We start from the raw sequence: 7484 nt of genomic DNA on the forward strand, positions 1-7484 counted from the left end.
GTTGCTTACATTAAGTGAGTAAATACATAGCTTAGATTTTGCAATTTCCCTTGCATCTGTCTGCCAAAGAACAGCTACACCTAAGCCATGAGAAGGTGAGGTTGGGGAGGCAGGAGGAGGGGACTAGTTGTCTGTCACATCAAAAATTAAGGACCTAGAGAGGTACTTGCTTGAATCCGCTCCTGGCTCCGTTCTGGCTAAGGCTGCTTCTCCCATACGGTATGTGCGTTTGCTTGGAACCCCGAATGGGCTGCCCACTCATTTTTCTTCCACATTTGGACATCAACATATGTGACAAGGAGCTTATGGAATGAATGGGGCATCCAGTGAAAACGGGGTCTTTATATAATATAAAATTCAGCTGATTATAAACATTTGTCTTTAACCAGGAACATGAAACCCAAATTTACAGCTTATGCTTAAAGAGTCTTGTCTCACTCTGGGGAGGATATAAGGAGGTGCAATTCCAAAGACCTTGTGGTCTCCATCTAAAATTTCACTCCATCATGGAACACTTTGAGGGAGACTTGTATTATTAAGACTTTCTGCTTTGACATCAGTCAGACCTGAATTTCTGTCTAGGATCCTCCACGTGAAACTGCTCACCAGCCATTTGGAGTTGAATTCTAACTGTCTACTTCTGTGCAAGAATGTTCTCTACAACTTGGACCCGGCTTTTCCATGCACTTGGCAGACCACAGTGCTAAGGAGTCGATGTCCTATGGAACAGCCCTCCACCAAGTCCTCAACCAAGGACTCAAGGGAGTTGGTGCATAAATTCCCCCAGATTTCCCACTCCCCTGGTTGCTCAGGTACCCCCAGTGTTAGCTGGTTGGTGACCCAACCTGCCGGCTGGCTACCTTGCCTTTCAATCTCACTTTCCTACTCCTTAATTCAATCAAAAAGCTTTAAGCAGTCAGGATCGGCATTGAATTAAACACAGGTTTATTCCAAAAGTTCACAAATGCTTGTATTTTTGCATCAGTGTGATAATAGGTAGAAGAACATTAAAATTGCTGTTGGAATGTGAATATCTGTTAATATAAGGGTGTCCTAAAAGAAGTAACTCAGTTTTACGGTTACCAGAGTCACTGAGAAGGCTGATATAAGGCATCTTAATTCTGCTGAGAACTATTTAAAATCTGCAGATTAAAGCATGACGTTTTCATTTCCAACTTTTATAACTGTTAAAACGGTCAGCACCTTGCAATTAATGTAATTTTGGTGCAGAGGCAACTTAATATTCTGTAATGAACCTTAAGCAAGCCAGGTTCTGATGAAACTAAGGAAGACAATAAGGCCCAGAACCTCTCAAAGTGTGGTCCTGGACCTGTAGCAGCAGCAGCTTCACCTGGGAACTTGTTAGAAATGCAGATTCTCAGGCCCCACCCCAGTCCCGCCAAATCAGAAATCCCACAGCTACTGTACCATAATAAGCCTTTCAAGATTGTCTGAGAACCACTGCTTTGGCAAGATGGAGAATAAAGGAAGATTTTGTTTTTAAAGGCTTGAATGAAAACAAACAGAAATCTACTCTTATTCTACACAATGGCAGCTGATTTGGAGTACCATCTTCATGAATAAACTGTAGGCCCCACTTTACTTAATTAGTCTCTTGGTGGAAAGAACTAAAAGAAGTGGCTGGAGCTTAGAAAGCTTTTGTTAATTTGTGATAATGATCTCGTTTCAATACCTTACATTCTTTGAGAGACATACACTCCTTTCTAAGTGGCCAAAGGACAGGGATTTTTTGGTTTTGTTTTGTTCCTTTGTACTAGACTCAAAAAAATCTTAACTCACTTCCAGCCCTTTGGAATATCCCAATAAAATGTGCAGCAGACCCATGCATGCCTCCCCATCTCTATAACCCCTGGATACTTTCCAAACACTGGGGACCTCTTCTGCCTTCATCTCAAGGGCAACTCAACCCTGGGCTATAAGAGAGCTCTCCATCTCCATGTCCTCAAATGGGTCTTCACTCTCTTTTGTCTTAAGGTGTGATTTAGTCGATTGCTTGGAGAACGTCTTATTTCCTGTCTTTATCATTTTTAGAGGCATTTCATATTCCCTGAGGTGTAGGGCTGGTGGACTGTTTCTAGGCACCAGGAGGGGCCAATGTTTGTATCGTCATGGGCACCAACGCCAGCAAGACACCAGCCTCCCAGGAGAGCTGGAGAGAGTGCGTCTCACATGGGTGGAAGCGTTTTCATGGCCGTCGTATTTTGTGTTCTCCTGCTTACTGATGAGTTTGATAATCTTTTATAAGCGTATTTACTGGCCTTTAATTTTTCCACTTTGTGAAATGCTTGCTTGTGTCTTTGGCTATTTTTTATATTAGATTTGTTATTGGGATCTAGTGGTAGAATTTCTTTATATACTTTGGATATAGATCCTTTGTGGGTGTATGTATATAAGGTACATGTTTACTAAGTTACTGGCTTGTTTTACACAGGAAAATGCCAAGGTCAGTATCAAAGCTGTGCGATGGATAGCATGTAATTAGCTATTCTCTAACTCCTTTCTCTTTCTTCTTCACACTTTCTCCATGCCCTTCCCTCATCTCTATCTGGATCATCTTCCGCTCAGTTTCCTTTGTTTCTTCTTCCTCCTCCTCCTCTTCTCCTTCTCCTCCTTCCCTTTTTCCTTCCTCCTTTCCTTCCCCTTCTCCTGATCCTCCTCTTCTTCCTACTTTTCTCCCCTTCCTCCTCTTCTCCCTCTTCCTCCTCCTCCTCCTTTTTCTTCTTCTCCTTCTTTTAACTCTTCTTCTTCTTTTCTTCCCTTTCTTCCTCTTCCTCATTCCATTATTATTATCCCTCTTTTATTTTTCCCTCCTTGTTCTAATTAGACCGAAGTTCTAGACAGGCAAGCTACCTCAAGCTAGGTGGATTTTTTTTTCCTCTGGTTGATCCACTAAATGTGTTGCCCCTTGAGGTCCTGGCTTTGAGCTGGGGTGAAAGTGCATGCAATCATCACATGTTTTTGGAAAGGTTTCCTCTTTCATGCTGTGCAAGAGGGCTGACTTTGCAAGCAGTCATCTGGAGGTGATCTGAAGATGGAGATGAGGGGTGTGAAGAGTTTGCTTGTGCTTTTTAATTACCCCTTCATGAACACCCTTTTGATGTCCACATTTAAAGTGGTATGGTTTGTCTTGTCCTCCCCAAGGTCCATGGGGTTCTTAAAATAGAGCTCCAATACTAGTTTTAACATATACCCTTGGGGGTTAAATGTTCTGCTTACTTCTCTAGGCTTTTGTTTTCATCCAATATTTGGTCTGTTGATTCCTTATTTTATATTTTATATTTAATTATATTTAATTATTTTATGAGCATTTTGACACTTCAGAAATATGTGTGTTACATTTAAAATGACTATAAATTATTTCCAGCAGGATGATTACATGGACATGTTTTAGATCGCTCAGTTAGTAGGAACTTAGGTGACAACTCATTTGATTACTAACTGGTAATCATGAATTATTAGTTCAGTTTTGTTTTTCCTTCTTTACCCAGTCCAGGATATGGAAACAGAGACCCCTTTCTCCCCACCTCCCTGCAACTCACCACCACTATCCTTTCACTGAGGGTGTGGCCCTTCAGGTTCCCATCTTTATATGGGAGTCTCCGTGGCTCTGTGGCTCTGTGGCTCCACAGCTCCATGGCTATTTTTCTCCTCACCCCACATACCCAGACTCTCAGTGGACAGGACTTTGCAGATGTCCTTTGGACAACCTTCAGCTTCAGTGTTGTTTACCAGCTTGCTGGGCTTTTGCTTGGCTTTGAGTTTTTATCTTTGTGGGTTTTTTTTTTTTTTTGTATGTTTATTTGTTTACTTGTTTGGCTTCTCGAGGATATCCATTACTTTTAAGCCATTTCAGCAACACATTTTAAAATATGCTTATAATATCTTCTCACATCTGTAGGTATTTTGTGAAAGACTTTTTCTTTAGCAAACCAAATCCACAGTATTTTCAAAAGCCAGACTCTATGTTTTTTCTTTAATTATGGGTCTTTTATTGTACAGAAATTTAAGTTTTATACTGTAATCAAATTTTTCATTAGTTTGGGCTCTTTAGTCTTATTTAGAAAACTCCCCTAGAGGTCATAAAAGCATTCTCCTGTATTTTCTTCCATCTGGAACTGATCTTTGTGCACTGAGCTTGTCATTACTGCTCTTCGGCAAATAGGTCTCTTTGACTTCTAAGCCCATCTTGGGATTGCATGTCCTGAATTGTCCCGGTACAGCTGGGCCATAAGACCTGTTGTGCCAAGGAAGCACAGGTGGAAGTATAGTTTATCAACTGAGAATTTAATTGTCAACTGAGACTTTCTGGGGCTAACTTTTCCTCTGCCACAGTAACTACCAATATTCCAAATTGTGACTGGTCCACCAGCCTGAGTTCCCAAATATATGTTCAATGGAACATATATTTCAATGGAACATATAACCTCCAGCCAAACCAAAATGACTATGTAGTGTGAGAAAGGATAAGCTTTTGTTGTTTTAAGACATGGAAACTTTGAAGTTTTTATTCCTGCAGTATAATCCAACACACTCTAACAAACTTAAACCATAGTATTGCAGAAAGAGTCAACAACAACAACAAAAAATTTAAGTATTTGGTGAGGGGGGTGAGTGGTAGACAAACTGTTGAAGGGAAAGAGGATTAAAATTCATGTCATGCAGTAGCAAAACCATTATGATTCATGTCATTTGTAGTAACTTGGAGGCAGATTATGTACTTAATGAACATGTACTATTAAGAGAAGGAGTTGAAAAGCAAAATAAGCAACATGAGTTGGCTACTTTTGACAGCATTGGGTGAATTATTACAAGAAAAATAAATAAACTCACAAAGGTTTGACTGGATTATACACAGGGGGAAGAAAGACTCTCCAATGGAAAAATACAAAAGTCTCCAAAGAGAGAGTTCCGAAATTTTGGGATTTGAAAAACCTTGGGGAGGCTAGTGGTTGCCAAACCCTATCAATAAAAAATAAAATTTAAAAGATGTTTGTGTGTAGAGGCCAGTTCAAATTCAGTTTTGTGAAAAAAAAAATTCAGTTCTGTGCAAGGATCAAATCTAGGACACAGTCCTCACGTTCCTTATTAACACAACTGAATAAGTTAATCCATTTCAGACAAGACCCAAATAAGAATATGGTAATCAATCTTTTCATATGAATAAGACTGCTTGGGGAAGGGATTAAAATCATGTGGCAGACATGCCCAAGGTATTCTGCTCCAGATATCCAATGCTGCATGGCAAACCATTCCAAATTTAGTAACACAAAGCAAGATCCATTCTGTTACGTTCGTGGATTCTGTGTGTAAGGAATTGAGACAAGGTAAGCAAGGATGGCTTTACTCTGTTCTGTACTCTGCCTCAGATGGTATGATATGAATGGATGGGGGTTAGAATCTTCTAGAAGCTAATCACTCACGTATCTAGTACCTTTGCTGGGATATCCCAAATCCTAGGGTCAGAGGGGACAGTCGTCCAGAACATCTGCTACATGAAGTTTCTTCACATTGTTAGGACTTCCTCACAGCACAGTAACGTCAGGTGACTGGACTTCTTACTTGATGGCTTAGCACTCCAAGAATGAACGTGCTAGCAAACAAGTCATAAGCTACTTGATGTTAATATACATCACTTCCTCTGGTTTTGGTCAAAGAAGTCTCAAATCCACTCACACTCAAAGGGGAAGAGAGAAACTCCAACTCATAAAGAAATGACTGTCTAGGAACTTGTGGCCACATTTTAAAAGTCAACAATGAGGGCAAAAGAGACATAGAACAGCATAGCTGGAAGAAAGTAAAGAAATGTTTCCTCTTAACTATCAGGAATCCATTTTTGTAAATCAGAAATTCTACATGAAAATAAAAACTGGAATCCTACTTCCTAATATTTAAATGGGAAAAAATTTTAATACATTAAATGCCAACATTCAATCTTCCACCAATTTCCTAAACAATAGAGTAGAACATCTACATGTAAGTTTTAAGCTGTCATGTCAGGATGTACAATGCTCAAAACATCATCATCCTGATGATCAAAACAATTTAAAGTGTTGTTAAACAATTATTTCAACCTCCCTAAAAGGCCACACATCTCTGCAGATCCTCAGCACACTTTTCAAAGCATCTGTATATATTTCTGCCCTTTAACAAATGGTAATCAGAATGTAATGTAATGCAAGACTTTTTTACTCACATAAATTTTGTTTAAAATGTTCAGTTGCATTTGGGGGATATAAATGTATGTTTTGACTTGGGAAAATTGTTCAAATAAACTGCTGAAATTATATGTGTGTTTTAATTGTGAATATTAAGAACCAAAATGTGCTTTATCAAAAAGCAAGAGAGGACTTCGAAATTGCTCTAGACGAATGCCCACTGAAGGCTTCATAATGGTTACTCTGTTCCTGTTTTGTCTCTGTGCGCTGTGGAGGATGGTGCTTCCTGACCTCTTATCAGAATCACCTGGGGATTAAGCATAAGTTCCTAGGTTCATAGCTAGAATTTCTGATTTAGCAGGTCTGGAATAAGGGCTGAGAATTTCAAATATTTGGTGATGCTGGTCTACCATTTGAAGAATTCTTCTGTAGAAGTTAGGAAACATTTTTTTTCTAAGGTCCTAAGTCTCCAGATAAAGAAAAGCCACAGTCTGACCCAGTGCACAGATCCTACACATCACCTCTAACGTCAGAACACTCACCCATAGCAGAGTAGAGAGCCTGTGCTCTAAGCGGAATGTCATTTTATTAAAGAAGATTTTCTATTCCTCTCTTATGGGGAAGGAATTTTGCTTAGGAGGCAAAGTGGGCCAAATACTTGATTGAACAAATATGACCAGTTCCTCCCTTCAAGGTTCATAGTGCTATTGCATGATTCGATTCCCTTCTAGAGGAGGTCTTACTAGTTCCTGGCCCTATGATTAGCTCTAGTCAATGAATTGTTCATGGAAGTGGTGACTGTCAGTTTGGGGTTGGAACAATGCAAGCATTTACATCCTGTAAGACCCTCCTTAACTCTTTCCCTTGTCCAATCAGCCAGCTACGTTCTGACAGTGGCTGCTTTGTCAAGCTGGCTCATGGACTTAAGACAACGGAGTCCCAGGCCACACATAATGGGAACATAGCGTGATCACAAATTATACCTTTGTTGTTCTAAGTCACATACTGCATCCCAGTCTTACGTATATGGATAGGTAAGAAGTAATTTATGTTTTCAAATAACTAATCATTTATCTCATTGGCACTTAGTAATAGCTCATCTTTCCCCCCTCTCAATAATCTTCTGTAAGATGGAATATGTCATACTATGCATATAACTACTAGAACCTAAAACTTGGTCTTTTTAAAAATTTTTTGTTGTTTTGTTTTAGAGAGAGAAAGAGCATGTTCGGTGGGGAGGAAGAGGGAAAGGAAAGAATCTCAGATTCCTGGGCGGGGAGCCCGAGGTGGGGCTGATACCACGACCCT

The sequence above is a fragment of the Neovison vison genome, chromosome 8, assembly GCF_020171115.1.
Source record: "Neovison vison isolate M4711 chromosome 8, ASM_NN_V1, whole genome shotgun sequence".
NCBI lineage: Eukaryota > Metazoa > Chordata > Mammalia > Carnivora > Mustelidae > Neogale > Neogale vison.